At 37.3% G+C, this 17576-nt stretch overlaps 1 long non-coding RNA gene across 1 annotated transcript in view; it reads right to left on the reverse strand.

Moving 5' to 3' along the window:
- Positions 1 to 17576, reverse strand: part of LOC309861187 — a 71454-nt gene that overhangs the window by 37113 nt on the left and 16765 nt on the right. The window contains exon 2 of the long non-coding RNA XR_014309810.1: positions 4205 to 4299. This is a non-coding gene — a long non-coding RNA (uncharacterized lncRNA). The remainder of the gene's footprint in view (positions 1 to 4204; positions 4300 to 17576) is intronic.

Genomic DNA, 17576 nt, shown 5'->3' on the forward strand with positions numbered 1-17576 from the left:
AGGAATATGTGTGTATATAAAATTTTCTCTGTTTCTCTGGAAAACCCTAATATAGTTATATAATATTACAATCGTATAGTTACATCATTTTTAACAATTTTCCTCTTTATGGCTAATTAAATGGTTGTAGTTTTACTCTCATAATTTCATGGAGATTATTTTTGCTCATATATCTTTGATAGCATCTAAAATCATTTTCTTGTGCACATTACTGGAAAAAGAACTTGTAGATCAGTGAGTGTGAAGACATCTGTGATTCTCAACACAAATCATTAAATTGTTCTTTAGACCTGCTATTCTGGTTTAAAGTCTCATCAGCAGTGTATGAAAAGCACTATCACATCACAACCTTGAAACATGTTGGTATTATAATTTTTAATGATAATATAATATGTAAAATTGTTATTAGACAAAAATTGTTATTGTTCATTTATATTCCTATGAATTTTCTGTTTAAGTTCTTGGTCATGTTTCTATTGTGGCATTAGCATTTTTCTTTATTTTTTTTCTTTAGAGAGAGAATGCAAGCCGGGTGGGAGGTAGGGGCAGAGGGAGAGAGAGAGAGACTTTCAAGCAGACTCGATGCTCAGCACAAAGCCCAATGTGGGACTCAATCTCACAACCCTGAGATTAGGACCGAGCTGGGATGAAAAGTCAGACACTTAACGGACTGAAACACCCAGGAACCCCAGTACGTTTCTTCTAGAATAAGATGCTTACTATCTAGAATCTAGGCTCAGGTTTAAAGTTGAGTTTCAGAGATGCAAAGCATCCTACATGCTAAAGAGAAACATCAAAATGCCACCAAAAATTGTGACCAGACCGTTCCCATATTTGCAAGGTTTACAAAGAGGCAGCCAAAACCACCTTATTTCTCCCAGCCTCCTCACACTCCCTATCTGCCAACCCAGATAAAACATGACACTGGAGGGATGCTTGGGTGAATCAGTCAGTTAGGCATCTGCCTTCAGCTTGGGTCATGATCCCAGGGTCCTGGGATCAAGTCCTGGGATCAAGTCCCACATCAGGTTCCTTGCTAAGTGGGGAGACTGCTTCTCCCTCTGCTTGTGCTTGCTCTTTCTCTCTCCCTAACAAATAAATAAATCTTAAAAACAAAACAAATCAAAACAAAAAACCCAGCACCAGAGAGCACAGAACAGGATTCAAAATAATCATTTTTGATTATTTGGACACTGTACAGTTTTCGTAGTATTTCCTCAAACCCTTACACCCATTCCTGAAGTCATTCCCACTAGCCAGAGAAACAGCTTCTGGTGGTACTAAAGATGGGGATATGAAGATGTGGTTTTTAACTACTTAGGACCTGTTTGATAACAAAGTGGCTAGAAGGTTTCGGAATCTGTTTAAGAAAGTGTTAAGGGATGAAAAAGAAAATTCCACACAGCACACCTGCAAGCAATAATTTTTTAAAACATCTTCATTTTTATATCCAAACAAGTAGAGATGGATCAATGATCTGTTATACTCATTAGTATAAAGTACTTTTTACTTCTGACAGTGTTAATATGTATTGGAAATAGTTTTCTCAATTTGTCTTTTGCCTTTTATTTGAATTTGTTATTTAATATACTGTGTTATATTAAAACTATTGGTCTATCTTGCACTTTAAGCAAATTTTTACCATGCATGATTTTGTAACTTCATGCTTTGATCATTTGGAAACTGTTGGTTCACTAAGTAACTAAGACCTTCCAAACAGTGACACATTTCATTATACAATATTTTAAAAAATCACATTCATTAATATCACCATTGATAGCATTTTTTGAATGTTTATTACAAAGCTTTTAAGCTCACAGGGTGGATGTTTTCCAAAATTCTAATTTAGTGGGAAGCTTCAGTTTTTTCATAGGAAACAAAGGACTGCCAATTATTTTCCTTGAAGTGACCAGCTCACTTCATTCATTTTTGAGAAAATATCTGCCCAATAGGCAAATCTGAATAACCCCAATATGTCTGTCACCAGCTCTTTCAAGTGAAAATGGTGTCTCCATGAGAAAAAGCAACTAGTTCAGCTTGCAACGTATACAATCACACAAGACAAACATAGTATTTTGATATGTAGCAGAAGTGCTATATGCAAGACTTCTTGTTTGGCACACAGAATATTAAGAAGACATAACCTAAAGGGTCAAGTTTTAATACACTGAATTATTTTTACTACCTCCTCAGTACATTCTGTGAAAATTTTTTTCTGGGAGTGCCTCATAGTGAATTATCTTAGACTCTTAGTCCTATTTGATGCCCCTTTCCTGATGTATGCGAAGGGGCCAAAGGTTTTGCCAACTATTGCTTTTGCACTATCAGTATAAATGAACATGAAAAAAATGACAAATTATGTCTTTGTTCTACTAAAATACAGGTTTGATCTCACAGTCTTCTGGAAGGAGTCTTGGAGATACCTAAGTTTCCATGGGCTACACCTTCAGAAATCCTCTTGTACTGCAATAGTGAATATAATATTACTAGGTTCATTGATTGTGCTGCTGACAGAGAGATTTCAGGTAGGGAAGGTAACTTTTGGAAATTTAACCAAATTTATCCCAAATAAGGGTATATTTAAGGTAATCAACCTGCTATGAAATTTCTAGCTGCTCTTCCCTGGGAACGTTGCCATTTCAGAGGTTTGGTGATGATCTATGCTATTAGCCAGTCAAGCACTCAGCAATCGTGGTACGCAGATGAGCTTTGATGAGAGTAAGATTATGATGTTGAGGGACGCCTGAGTAGCTCAGTTGGTTAAGCAGCTGCCTTTGGCTCGGGTCATGATCCCAGCGTCCTGGGATCGAGACCCACTTTGAGCTCCTTGCTCGGCAGGAAGCCTGCTTCTTCCTCTGCCTCCGTCTGCCATTCTGTCTGCCTGTGCTCGCTCGCTCTCCCTCTCTCTCTCTGACAACTAAATAAAATCTTTAAAAAAAAAAAAAAGATTATGATGTTGAGCCCATGTATAATTCCCATCCCTGCTATCAGGCCACTTTGTTTGTAAGTTCTTAAGTAAGCGCTGGGTGGCTGAAGATAGTAGCTAAGAGTTATCCACATAATCAATCATTATGCCTAGCTAGCAATTGCCAGACTCCAGTTTGTGACTTTACATAGGAATTCACATGAGACAAACCTTCCTATTCTGTCCTCATTCTAAAGGGTACATCTACATTCTTCTTGCCCAGATATCTTTGTCTCCAATCCTCTGATCTTGTATTTCACAAGTTGTTGAATATCCACCACCAAGCATGAGCCACACTATTCATGTGATCCACACTTCTGGCCATCTCTTCTTTCAGGCACAGTGGGTAAGCATATATACAGCCTGAAGCTCTGCTCAGTGAAAGTATTTCATTTCCTTACTCTCTGTTCAGACCACCCCTGAACTGGGCCATAATTATGCTGTAATTCACTTCCATCTATGGTACTATATCATGAAGAATCATCTGTAAACTGGGCCTGAATTTCTTCTTCCTCAGTCATCTGGTCTCAGGGAACTTCCAAAGACGCCACAGATGTGAGTTGAAGGAGCAGTAGGAGAAAGTGCCATGAGGGTCTGAACCTCAGCTGATGCAAATTACGTATTTCGTATTTCTTCGAGTTTGGTCTCTCACCACTATGATGGAGTACTGCTGTTCATATTCAGCTTTAGGGCTTTGTGGATTAGATAATATCCAGCTCATAATAGTCATCTCTGATTGCCTGGTCACTTGGTGTCCCATGCATGATTAGGTATTTAGTCCCAGCTAGTACGAAGTGGTACTAGTAGTAAGAAAGGTACCATTTCTCAAAAGGAGAATGGATATCTGCATGGTTTTTCCTTCTATGTGCATGCACTGTCATTCTCTTAGAAGGTTTGCCAGAAGCTTCATTGAACAGGTCTCAAAGCCATAGACCCGCTGATTCATATGGTCTAATTGGTAGATGAGCATGTACTGTGCTCTAGACCAGTTTCAGAGCCTTCTTTTTCTCTGAGCCCCATGTGAAACTCAGTAAATATGCAAATTAAGTCATTCAGATGAAGCACATACTGGCCCCAGAACCCAAGGAAGCCCACAAAGCATTAGATCTCTTTCTTACCATTAGTTGGTAGGAGATAGATCAACTTAACTTTTACTTTAAAGGAAAGATCTCAATACATTTGGAATCTCTAGAGCCCTAGAACCACCACCCCCAAGTTTCCATGGGGTTTATCTCTTACCTTCTGGTGCAAAAATTTGCTACATCCTGTCCAATAGATCTCTTAGCAAGATTTCATAGATGCTGTAGTCTGGATTATGACAGAGAGCGCTAGTGCTGAAAGCAAAAAAGTGAGTATTTTTTGTTGATTTGACCATGTGAAAGCAAATTGCTTCTTTTTTTTTAATTTTTTATTTTTTATAAACATATATTTTTATCCCCAGGGGTACAGGTCTGTGAATCACCAGGTTTACACACTTCACAGCACTCACCAAAGTATATACCCTCCCCAATGTCCATAACCCCACCCCTCTTCTCCCAAACCCCCTCCCCCAGCAACCCTCAGTTTGTTTTGTGAGATTAAGAGTCTCTTATGGTTTGTCTCCCTCCCAATCCCATCTTGTTTCATTTATTCTTCTCCTACCCACTTAAGCCCCCATGTTGCATCACCACTTTCTCATATCAGGGAGATCATATGATAGTTGTCTTTCTCTGCTTGACTTATTTCGCTAAGCATGATACGCTCTAGTTCCATCCACGTTGTCGCAAATGGCAAGATTTCTAGCAGCAATGTCCACAATAGCCAAACTATGGAAAGAACCTAGATGTCCATCAACAGATGAATGGATAAAGAAGATGTGGTGGGGCACCTGGGTGGCTCAGTGGGTTAAGCCTCTGCCTTCGGCTCAGGGATCGAGCCCCACATTGGGCTCTCTGCTCGGCAGGGAGCCTGCTTCCTCCCCTCTCTGCCTACTTGTAATCTCTCTGTTAAAAAAATAAAATCTTTAATAAAAAATTAAAAAAAAAGATGTGGTATATATACACAATGGAATACTATGCAGCCATCAAAAGCAAATTGCTTCTTGATTGATACAGAGAGAACAAAACATTTGCCAGTGCACTAGCTACATACCACTTGTCAGAAATTGTGATGTTTGCTTCAGTAAGGAGACTATATTGATAAAAGTAGCAGCATTTAGGATCACCGCCTGATTAAGTTTATAAAATTCCTCTACCACTCAGGCCAATTTCTATTTCTACACCGGTACCAAACTGTTTCTATCAATACAGCTTCATAATGTGTCTTGAAAACTAATGAGGCAATTCCCAATTTCTTCAGAGATTATTTTGGCAGTCTTATACATTTGCTTGTCTTAATGAATTTTGGAATCCATTTTGCAAAGCCCACATACAAAAAATCTATTAGCATTATTATTGAGATTGTTTGGATTTATAAATTAATTCAGGGAACATTGAAACTTTTATATGACATCAAGTTATCACATCAGTGAACATGATATAGCTACTTATTTGGATATTTTATATCTTTTATTAAATTCTATAATTTTATCAGTAGAAGACGTATACATTTTTATTAGTTTTATTTCTAATTGGTCTCACATAATAAATTTAAAACTTTTATGGACTCATATTCTCATCCAGCTACCTTCTTTTTCCCCTTTATAACACAGCTTCTTATGTTACCCACATGACATTTTATATTTACTCACCTCATTTCCTCTTAAACATAAAGTAATTTGGATTCAATGAGCCAGACTTTATCAAAATTTCTCAGTCACTAATGATATATATAAGCTAAAAAATCCAAAAGCTTTGTGTTGACACTTATCTTTTTGGTTTTTAAAAAATTTACATGGTTTCACTTCAAATTTCCAATTCTGCATGTAAGGAGCTTAGAAGTTGCCACTCCATCTTAATGACAAATAAAAAGCTCAACAAACTGAAAAACTGACAACTCTTTTTGGCTATATAGAGAAGAGAGAACACAGAGCAAATTGCTGCCCCCAAGATGAGAGAGACAGGTGAATGTAGGGCACAGCTCCTTAGTAGGCCAGAAACTCAAGAGAAGAAACTGCCTGGGAACCATTGAAAGAACAGGAAAGAATCTCTGAACTGCAACTGACAAATTGCTAGAGGCCCAAAATGGACAACTCTGAGAGTTAAAAACAAATATTGTGAGATTTATCTCCAGTTTCTCACACTAAGTATCTGATTAAAATCCCCTTGTGTTTCTGGCAGGGAAAGGGAAAAAAGAACCATTTTTAAGTAACTCTAGAGCATTCTGTTCTTTTAAACAGAGCCTGCCCTTAGGGGAAACTAGTTGAACAGAGCTTAGTCTGTTGGAGTATTAGCAGAACCTAACTGACCTATGGGAAGGGAAATACCCAACTCCTGCCCACTCTAGCTGTCTTGACTCACCTAAGGGGGCTGATAAAAACTGAGAAAATCTTGAGAAGTTCATAGTCCAGAAACACAATCTCACCAAAATATTGAGACTTAATCACAGGACTATAGAATGTTTTTCCTCTGCCCACACCTCAACACCACATCACTAAAGGCCTATTTATAACAGTTCATTTTATCAAGTACATTATGTCCAAATATCAAGAAAAATTACCAGGCATAAAAGTAAAAGGCAAAAAGCATATTTGAAGGGACAGAGCAAATATCAAAACCAGACAATGGAATATTAGAATTATCAGACTGAGAATGTAAAACAATTATGACTAATAGACTAAGGGATCTAATGGATAAAGGAGATAGAATGCAAGAAGAACAGATGGATAATATAACAGATAGATGGAAATTATAAGTAAGGATCAAAGGAAATGCTAGAGATGAAAATCACTGTACAGAAATGAAGAACATCTTTGGTGACTAATTAGTACCCTGGACATAGCTAAGGAAAAGAATCTTTGAGCCAGAGGCTATATCAACAGAATCTTTGAAAAAGAACAAAGATGGGGGTGCGGGAGTGGGGTGGGGGTAGGGCAGGGGAAGGAACAGAATATCCAAGGACTATGACCTAACTACAAAAGGTGTAACATACACATAATAGGAGTACCAGAAAGAGTAGAAAGAGAAAGGAACAGAAGAAATACTTGAAACAATAATGATCGAGAATTTCCCCAAATTAATTTTCCCAAATTAATGTCAGACCCAAAACCACAGATCTAGAGAGCTCAGAGAATACCAAGCAGTATTAAATCAATCAATCAATCAATCAATCAATCACTACACTTAGTCTATCATAGTCAGATTATAGAAAATCAGAGATAGAAGAAAAATCCTGAAAAAAGCCAGATCATTAAAACACCTTACCTATAAAGGAGCCAAGATAAGAATTATATCCAACCTCTTGGAAACCATACAAGCAAAAAGAGACTAGAGTAAAATATTTATTTAAGTGTTCAAAGGGGAAAAAACCACCAACCTAGAATTCTATACCTTGTTAAATTAGCCTTCAAATATTAAAGAGAAATAAACACTTTCTCAGGCAAACAAAAACTAAGATATTATGTTGTCAGTAGACCTGATTTGCAAGAAATGTTAAAAGAAGTTTTTTAGAGAGAAGGTAAATAATATGGGTCAAAATCTCAGATCCACATAAAGAAAGGAAAAGTTCTGAAGAAGAAATAAGTGAAGGTAAAATAAAAATTCATTTCTCTTATTCTTTCTTTCTTTCTTTTTTTTAGTAGAGATCCATGCTTGAGGTAGAGTCAACAACAGAGGGCTCAATCTCACAACCTTGAGATCATGACCTATCAAGGGTTGGCTGCTTAACTAGTTGAGCCACCCAGGTGCCTCTCATTATTCTTATTCCTAAATGTTTAGGCAGATAACTGTTAATTCAAAATAATAATAGTAACAATGAATTTTATTATGTATTCCTATGAATATATCTTATGTATGCTTATATATGTGAAATGAATGGCAGCAATGATAGGAGGAATGGGAGGAAGGAATTAGGATTACTTTGTTATTATAAGGTATTCATACTACCCATACAGTAGTATAATGTTATTTAAAAATGGACTTGGATTAGTTGTTAATTTATATTTTAAATTCTAGGGCAACAACTAAAAATGGTTTTAAAAAGAAGTGTAACTGAGGGGTGTCTGGGTGGCTCAGTCAGTGGACTTGCCTCTCCATCTCCTAAAAATGACTGCTACAGAATGAAACACTTTAATGTTTATAAATGCTCACCTTTTAGCAGAATTTGACATTGACTTTCTCATCCTTTGGGTCTCAGTTTCAGGAGGCCTAGCTGAATTGGCTCCTCCAACCCCTCTATCTCAGTAAATTTTTATCACATTACTTGGTTAATTATTTATTCATTTATTATGTTTATTATATGTATTCCCCACTATATTATAAGCTCCATGAGAGATGGGAGCTGTGCCAGCTTTCTCACTAGTACTGTCAATGACTAATACAATGCCTGGCAATAATTATGGGAAAGTAGGAAGGAAGAAAGAAAAGAAGGAAGGAAGGGAAAATCTTGAAGAATAGGTCAAAGATTATTCTGAGTTCAAGTTCAATAAAGTGGCTAATTGTTATCATTTAAATGGAAATAGAAAATACAGGATTGAATAGCAACTCCCACTTCCCCTTCTTTGTCCCCTGGCAAACAGCATTCCACTTTCTGTTTCTCTGAGTTTGATTACTTTAGATACCTTATATGAGTGGAATACTGCAGTATTTGTCCTTCTGTGACTGAGTCACTTCAGTGAGCATAATTTTTTTTTTTTTTTCAAGATTTTATTTATTTGTCAGAGAGCGAGCGAGAGCAAGCACAGGCAGACAGAGTGGAAGGCAGAGTCAGACGGAGAAGCAGGCTCCCTGCGGAGCAAGGAGCCTGATGTGGGACTCGATCCCAGGACGCTGGGATCATGACCTGAGCCGAAGGCAGCTGTTTAACCAACTGAGCCACCCAGGCGTCCCAGTGAGCATAATTTTTTAAGGTTTATCCATATTACAGGATATCATACTATTTCCTTCTCTTCTAAAGCTGAAAAAAAAGTCCTCTGCATATGTGTGTGTGTTTGTGTGTGTGTATTACATTCTTTTTACCCACTCATTCATCAATGGACATTCAGGTTGTTTTCACCTCTTGGCTGCTGAGAATAACTGCAAAGAACACAGGAATGAAAACATCTCTTGGAGATCCTGTTTTTAATTCTTTTGGATAAATAAGTGTGATTGCTGGGTCATAATAGATTATACTTTTAATTTTTCTGAGGAACTCCATCCTGCGTTCAATAGTGGCTGGACCATTTTACACTCCCATCAATAGTGTACAAATGTTCCAATTTTTCCACATCCTCATCATCACTTGTCTTTTATATATATATATATATATATATATATATATATATATATATAATATATATAATATTTATATATATATAATGTCTATCCTAGTACATGAGAGATAATATGTTGATTTTGATGTAATCTCCCTGATTCAGCTTTGTTTAGTCCCCTAATAAAGTATATACCACAATGTTTATATCATTGCTTCCTATTCTAGACTATATCCCCCAAATCAATATTTACCAAAGATAGGGTATAAATTTTTTAAGTAAATTTGGTCATTTTCTCTCAATTTATCTATAAAGAAAGAGTGCTTCTAAATTTGCCTGTCAATAATAACCGGGTGAAATGCATATTTAAAATATAGATTCTAGTGGGGCGCCTGGGTGGCTCAGTGGGTTAAACCTCTGACTTTAGCTCAGGTCATGATCTCAGAATCCTGGGATCGAGCCCCACATCGGGCTCTCTGCTCAGCAGAGTGCCTACTTCCTCCTCTCTCTCTCTCCCCGTCTCTCTGCCTACTTGTGATCTCTGTCAAATAAATAAATAAAATCTTAAAAAACATATAGAGAGAGATTCTAGGGACACCTGCATGGCTCAGTCTGTATAGCATCTGTTAAGCATCTGTTCAGCATCTCTTAAGCTCAGGTCACGATTCCAGGGTCCTGGGATCAAGTCCATCTGTCAGGATTCTGGCTCCATGAGGAGCCTGCTTCTCCCTCTGTCTGCTGCTGCCCCTGCTTGTACACTCGCGCTCTCTCTCTTTCTCTCTCTGGCAAATAAATAAATAAAACCTTTAAAAATAAATTCTGCTCTAAAATTTCCTCTTTTTTGGTCTACAATTTCATATGTCATAGAAGAGAATAAAAGTGTGGGACATGTAGACCTGGGTGGCCCAGTCAAGCGGCAGGCTCTAGATTTTGGCTCAGGTCATGATCTCAGGGTCCAGGAATCAAGCCCCATGTCCGGCTTTGTGCTCAGCTGGGGGGTTGCTTGAGGATTCTTGAGGATTCTCTTTCTCTCTCTTCCTCTGCCCTTCCCCCAGCTCACACACATTCTCTTTAAAATAAATAAATAATCTTAAACAAAAAATAAAAGCCTGGTACAAAAGTGAAGAACATGTTTTAAGATGCTAGCTGGAGTCATGGGTAACTGATACCCATCTCCCTCTCCTTCAGTTCTCATTTTCAAGGGCAATTTTGAATTCATAAGCCTGATAAACAAGTAGGATATCATTAGAGTACAGGGAAGGCAAGAGGAGAAACTGACTCAATGTATATACAAATCATAAGAATACCTTAGACAATTTTCCATCAATAATCAAAATAACATCTTACATTTATATAATGTTTACAACTTAGCAAATACTTTCCATTTCCTTTATCTGTTTTTATGCTTTATGACAACCCTGTAGGTTCAGCACGGTAAACAGGACAACAATCATTATTCCCATCTTATATAACTATTTTTTGAGTGCCATTCAAGAAAAAAGTAGAGGACTTCATAGAGGAAAAAGCTATAATCTTCTATGCAATGAAGGAAGTAAAGTTATCAAACTGTATATGCACAGAAAAGGCATTACTGCCTATCTAACCCAGGACTAAGTTGTGGAGACACCCAGATATTTCAAGGGTACCACGATCTTCTTTTTTCCCCATCACCAAAGGAGAGTTATTTAGAAAACTACCACACAAGACTTCTTGATTTTTTAAATTTTAATTTAAAATAATTTCAGGGGCACCTGGGTGGCTCAGTCATTAAGTGGGTCCTGGAATCCAGCCCTACATCGGGCTCCCTGCTCAGCAGGAAACCTGCTTCTCCCTCTCCCACTCCCCCTGCTTGTGTTCCCTCTCTCGCTGTGTCTCTGTCTGTCAAATAAATAAATAAATAAAATCTTAAAATAAAATAAAATAATTTCAGAATGACAGAAAATGACCAAATTATTCATCCAGCTTCCTCCATGTTAACATTTTGCATACTATAGTATAGTGATCAAAACCAGGTAGTTAATACTGGTACACTACTGGGACTAAACTATAGATTTTAAACTGGTGACCATTTTTCTACTATAGTCCATTTTCTGCTCCATATCTAATCCAGGATCCACAGTGCATTTAGTTGTCATGTCTACTCAGTATTCAATCTGTCACAGTTCCTTGGTCTTTCCTTAACTTTCATGACTTTGACACTCTGGAAGAGTCCTGGAGAACTTATTTTATCAGATATCCCTCAATTTGGGTTTGTCTGATGCTTTAGATCAAGGTTTTGCATTTTGGGCAGGAATAGGACAGAAACAGCATTGTGCCCTTCTTAGTACATACCAGGAGATGTTGTGGTTGGTATCTGCCAAATTTCTCTATGTAATCATTCCCTTTCTCTTGTCATTAATAAATGTCTTAGGGGAGATAGTTTGAAGATCATGCAAATATCCTGTTTCTCAAATTTTGTCCACTAATTTTAGCATCCTTCAATGTTTTTTGGCTATGATAATTAGCACTAAGGTGTTTGTTTTAATAAAGATATTAGATTTAACCTCATTCCCTCTACACATACAAAAAGGGAATTTTTTTTAATAAGGAGAAACTATCTCTTCTCTCTCAGTTATTTATGTATTGACCTGTGTCCTTCTTCATTTTCGCTTGTATGTCCTTCTGTTTCCCTTCCTTGCCAGGCCAAGAGGAATTTAGGAAAGCAAAAGATAAAACTAAGTATCACTTAAAAAAAGATAATTCACAAAGAATCTCCAAACTTTTTACAGTATCCTGTCAAACCAGAAGGACTAGTCAAACAACAAAAAGGTTAGATTAAGATCAGACATGCAAACACCATTGATCAAAGCAACATGAATCCACAAGAAAAGAATTGACCACGAAAAGACAAAAAAAAAATGTCCTTACTCACCGAGTGTGTGGTGTCTTAAGAGCAAAAGTTAAGTCAATGCATTTTTTAAAATGATTTATTTACTTATTTGGGGTGAGGGGAAGGGTAGAGGGAGAGAAACTTCAAGCAAACTCCCTGCTGAGCACAGATCCCAATGCGGGGCTCAATCTCATAACCCAAGAGATCCTGACCTGAGCCAAATCCAAGAGTTGGATGCCCAGGGGCCCCAAGTTAATGCTTTTTGTTGACTGATGTTCATTTTGTTTTTCTCTGGTTCTCTTACTGCTAAACTTCTAGACAGAAGAAAAAACAAACTGTTTCATTACAAAATGGATAGTAGTTCTTAACAGTTTTTTGGGGTTGGGACTTTTTCTTTCCTACCAGGACATCTATTAGTTTTCTTTTTTTTAAGATTTTATTTATTTGACAGACAGAGATCACAAGTAGGCAGAGAAGCAGGCAGAGAGGAGGAAGCAGGCTCCCTGCTGAGCAAAAAGCCCAATGTGGGGCTCGATCCAAGAACCCTGGGATCATGACCTGAGCCAAAGGCAGAGGCTTTAACCCACTGAGCCACCCAGGTGCCCCCATCTATTAGTTTTCAAAAAACAACCCAACAAATAAATTATTGGTATTGGTATAGTATGACTACTGATACCAGCAAATGTTTCTACCTTAAGATTATTTCTATACCTATATCAATGAAATATTTTACAAAATACATTGTTTGATTCTACAACAAATTGGTATATGATGAATAAAAAAACAGTTTGCATATGAGAAGAAGAATCAATGATTCTAGAAATTAGCAGCAATTCCTTGGATGGCCTAAGATAGAGTCATCAAACTTGCCTAGACCCGATTTTCCCATCTATGAAATGATTGTAGTTTCTACCTACTTAATTAAGAGATGTCAGGCATTAATTAATGTTCATAATGGGCTTGAGATCTGAGATTAAAATCTGTTATCCTTGATGGAAAATAGAGTCATTCAATCATTAAGGAGTAGTAAACAAATCAGACATGTGTAGAAAATGAGAAGAAATACTTAGGTGAAAATGAGGTGTGGGGGCTGGGCCAAGAGTCTCTTATTGTGTAAGTACTTGTGCACTTTTCTTCTTCACAGAATTGAGCAATATACCTCTACTATGTCTCAATAAGCAGACTTCCGTACACTAAGGTTCTTAAATTTTGTGCCACATACTTTTTCACATTTTAGTGTAATTATGGAATTCCTCTCATAATAATTTTTAAATGCATTAAAAATATGTAAAATCTTGAAAGAACCAAATTTTATTGAGGCATAGTTATCAAAATGTTTTTTTAATTTAATTTTAGAGTAGTATGTATTTTTCTTCATCAAATAAGATCTAATGGCAATCTAATAACTACCATAATTTCAGAGTAGTGATGGTTGTAAACAATTATTTCAAGATATTTGCAACAATTCTAATGTGATATGAAAATATATGTTTTCTACTGATGATAAGGTTAGAGGAACCACTCTTATTTCTATGGCTCCTTGCTTACATTTACAATTTTTTTAATGCTGAGGTTTAGTTGGAAATAACTGAAAATAAAAATGCATTTTTTCCCCATCTAAATTTGTGGACACTCTAAATTTTAATTATGGGTTCCTTGGGGTATATGAATTTCAGGTTAAGAAACTCTGTTTAGGGGGCTCCTGGGTGGCTCAGTCAGTTAAGCCTCTGCCTTTGTCTCGGGTCATAATCTCAGAGTTCTGGGATCAAGCCCCACATTGGGCTCCCTGCTCAGTGGGGATTCTGCTTCTCCCTCTGCCTGCCACTCCCTCTGCCTGTGCTCTCGCTTGCTCTCTCTCTCTCTCTCCTTCTGTTAAATAAATAAATAAAATCTTAAAAAAAAAAAAAAAAGAAAAAGAAACTGTCCTGCGGCCAATATCAAAAAGACAAGAAATAACAAATGTTGGTGAGGATGTAGAGAAAAGGAAAGCCTTGGGCACTGTTGGTGGGAAAGCAAACTAGTGCAGCATCTATGGAAAACAGTATGGAGTTTCCTCAAAAAAATTAAAAATAGAAATACCATATAACCCAGTAATTCCACTACTGGATATTAACTCAAAGGAAAAAAAATACTAATTCAAAAAGGTATGTGCACTCCTATGTTTATTGCACCATTATTTACAATAGCCAATATATGGAAGCAACCTAACTGTCCAATAATAGTTGAATGAGTAAAGAAGATATGGTATATATATACATATACATGTATATGGTATATGTATATGGTATGTATACATACATATGGTGTATATATATATGCACATATACACATATGTATATGTACATATGTATGTGTATACATATATGTGTATATATATGTATATATAATGGAATATTATGTAGCCATAAAAATGATGACATCTTGTTATTTGTGCCAACATGAACACACTAAGAGGGTATTACATGAAGTGAATAAGTCAGGCAGAAAAAGACACATGCCATATGACTTTACTTACATGTGTAATATTAAAAAAAAAAACACAAAACAAATGAACAAATAAAAACAGAATCTTCAATATAGAGAACACACTAGTGAGGAGGTAGATAGGGAGATGGGCAAAATAGATAAAGAGGATTAAGTGGTACAAATGTCCAGTTATGAAATAAATAAGTCACATAGATAAAAAGTACAGCATATGGAATGTAGTCAATAGTATTGTAAAAATGATGTAACATTGGCAATAGATGGTGCCTACACTTAACCATGGTAAACACTGAGTAATGTACAGAATTGTCAAATCAGTATGTTGAACACCAGAAACTGATATAACATTGTATATTAATTAAACTTTTAAAAAAAGGGATACAAAACAAAACAAAAAAGAAACCCCATTCTATATCTTGGGATCACTCAGATAGCCAAATACTTAATATTATTTCTCAATAACTCAATATTTCTCAATAACTCAATATTATTTCTCAGGTGATCACAGTTATAGAATGTTGATTAAAAATGCAAATCTCTTGGCCTTTTCCTAGACCTGCTGAATCTATATTCTTAACAAGCATCCAGGCAGCTGATACACTAAATCTTGAGAATTTCTTCAAAGGTGGTTATATCAATTGTTACCTTCAGTGGAATCAGAGTTATCAAGCCAGAAATTCTTTCTTTATTTAAAGATTTTATTTATTTATTTGAGAGAGAGAGAGAATGAGAGAGCTTGAGCGAGAGATAAAGAGAAAGAGCAGGAGAGAAAAAGCACAGAAAAGGGAGGTAGGGGGGCAAAGGGAGAGGGAGAAGCAGACACATGGCTGAGCAGGGAGCCTGATGAAGAGCTCGATCCCAGCACCCTGGGATCCTGATCTGAGCTGAAGGCAGACGCTTAACCCACTGAGCCACCCAGGCACCCCCCTCGAGCCAGAGATTCTTAAAAAATAGTTTGAGATATTATGACAGGTTTGAAAGGAACTTAGAAATTTTAATTTTTTAATAGTCATTTCAATATTGTGATGAATATGTTCTCAAATTCATTATGAGACATATTCCTAAAAAAAAAAAAAAACAAAACTAAAAGTCGAGTAGGACATCTGCCCAGGCACAAAAGGAGCTCATGAGGACTTTCACATCAGAATCATCATAGCAATACCCACTCCCCTTTCCTTTCCTGCACTAGTTAACGCCCTTCAACTTTCAAATACAAACCTTTTTCTTCTGCCTCAGACATCTTTTTCCCTACCCCAGAACCCTGTAATTTGAGCTTCAGACCAGTATATTCAACAGTCTATGACCCATTTGTCCCTGGACATCACACACAATTCAAACACTACAAGCCAAAACTAAACTCGTCACATGCTTCACAGAATGGCTTTCTCTTTTCCATTGTTTATCTGGACATTGGTACCACCACTTAGAAAGATATTCAGAAATTGTCCTGGATGTCTTCCTATTTTTCACTAAGTTGTTTTTTTGTTTTGTTTTGGTTTGGTTTTTTTTTTTCCCTTGGGTGACATTTTTGGAGTGATGGCCAGTTTTAAAACTCTAGCAGTGGCCTGGTGTTACTTTGAGTCTGCATACTTGGAATGTTAACCTTTAACATGGCATAGTGATTGGAAGAGTCCTTCTCATACAGCTCTCATTCCCCAGACTAGCTACAGCATAACTGCAGCCCTAAGAAATCTTAGGAGGTTAGATTTATACCAACTCAAGTTTAGGCCTCTGAAAGAAATGCCTTTGGTTTCTGTGTTCATGTATTTCTTTGTATTCATTTTTCTTGCCTTTCGATTTACTCAAGTAGTATAATTTGAAGGTTCAGGTTTGGCTTACAGGTCTCAGAAAATGGTCTCTTAGTCTGCCTCTAACCTCTACAAGATAAATCTTTGGGGGCTCACATGGTCCTGAGTCAATCATGAGTAGAGTACATGAGGACAGGAGGCCAAAGCCCAATCTAATAACCTGTAATTCAGAGTTTAAAATTCTGATCACCGGGGCACCTGGGTGGCTCAGTGGGTTAAAGCCTCTGCCTTCAGTTCAGGTCATGATTTCAGGGTCCTGGGATAGAGCCCCACATCGAGCTCTCTGCTCAGCGGGGAGCCTGCTTCCCCCTCTCTCTCTGCCTACCTCTCTGCCTACTTGTGATTTCTGTCTGTCAAATAAACAAAATCTTTAAAAAAAAAATTTTTTTTTAAATTTCGATCACCAACATCTGGTGTAGTTAAGATGACCAAAGTGAGTACATAGCTAAAGTTTGGGAAGTCAGATCACTCAAGAACCTCAGACTTGAAGGGCTATTGTATTATTCATAGGTAAATCCCCACAAGAAGAACACGGGTATTCCACCAGGACAGGATCAAGTAGACTACAGACTTGGTGAAGAAGACAAAGATTTAGTTCTCGAGTATCAGGATAGCCTCAAGGCAGAGCCTCACTATGTAAACTTGTGACTTTGCAATGCCAATCCCATTGCTGAACCACTCTGTGTCCTCCGCTCCAGGATCTGTTCTCCTCTTCACCCTATTCTTCAGCCAAGGCAGAAGGAGTAATGTGCAACTCCAGAGAAAATAGAGCAACCCCTGCTTGACCAGGAAAACAGGAGGCCGAATAGAATGATTACAGCTCTGTATGAAGAATAATCACAGACTGCGGGATTTCAATGCTGACAAAATAGATGTGGAGAATGAGACATGGCAGAGGGACTTCTTAAGGAGCTCCTGTGCATATTATAGTGTTAGGAAGAACTTAGAACAGTGGTACGAGCAAAGGAAGCAGGGGTTCCACTAGGAGCAAAGCAGTTTACAATGGGCTAGGCTACTGAGCACAGGTCACCCTGAACTCAGGAATATGGGCCAAAACAATAGGAACCTTAGGGGATATCATAAGGATTCAGAAAACAAAGAAGAGGAGAATCTCAGGAAAGCCTG

This window comes from Mustela nivalis (genome assembly GCF_964662115.1).
Source record: "Mustela nivalis genome assembly, chromosome: 3".
NCBI lineage: Eukaryota > Metazoa > Chordata > Mammalia > Carnivora > Mustelidae > Mustela > Mustela nivalis.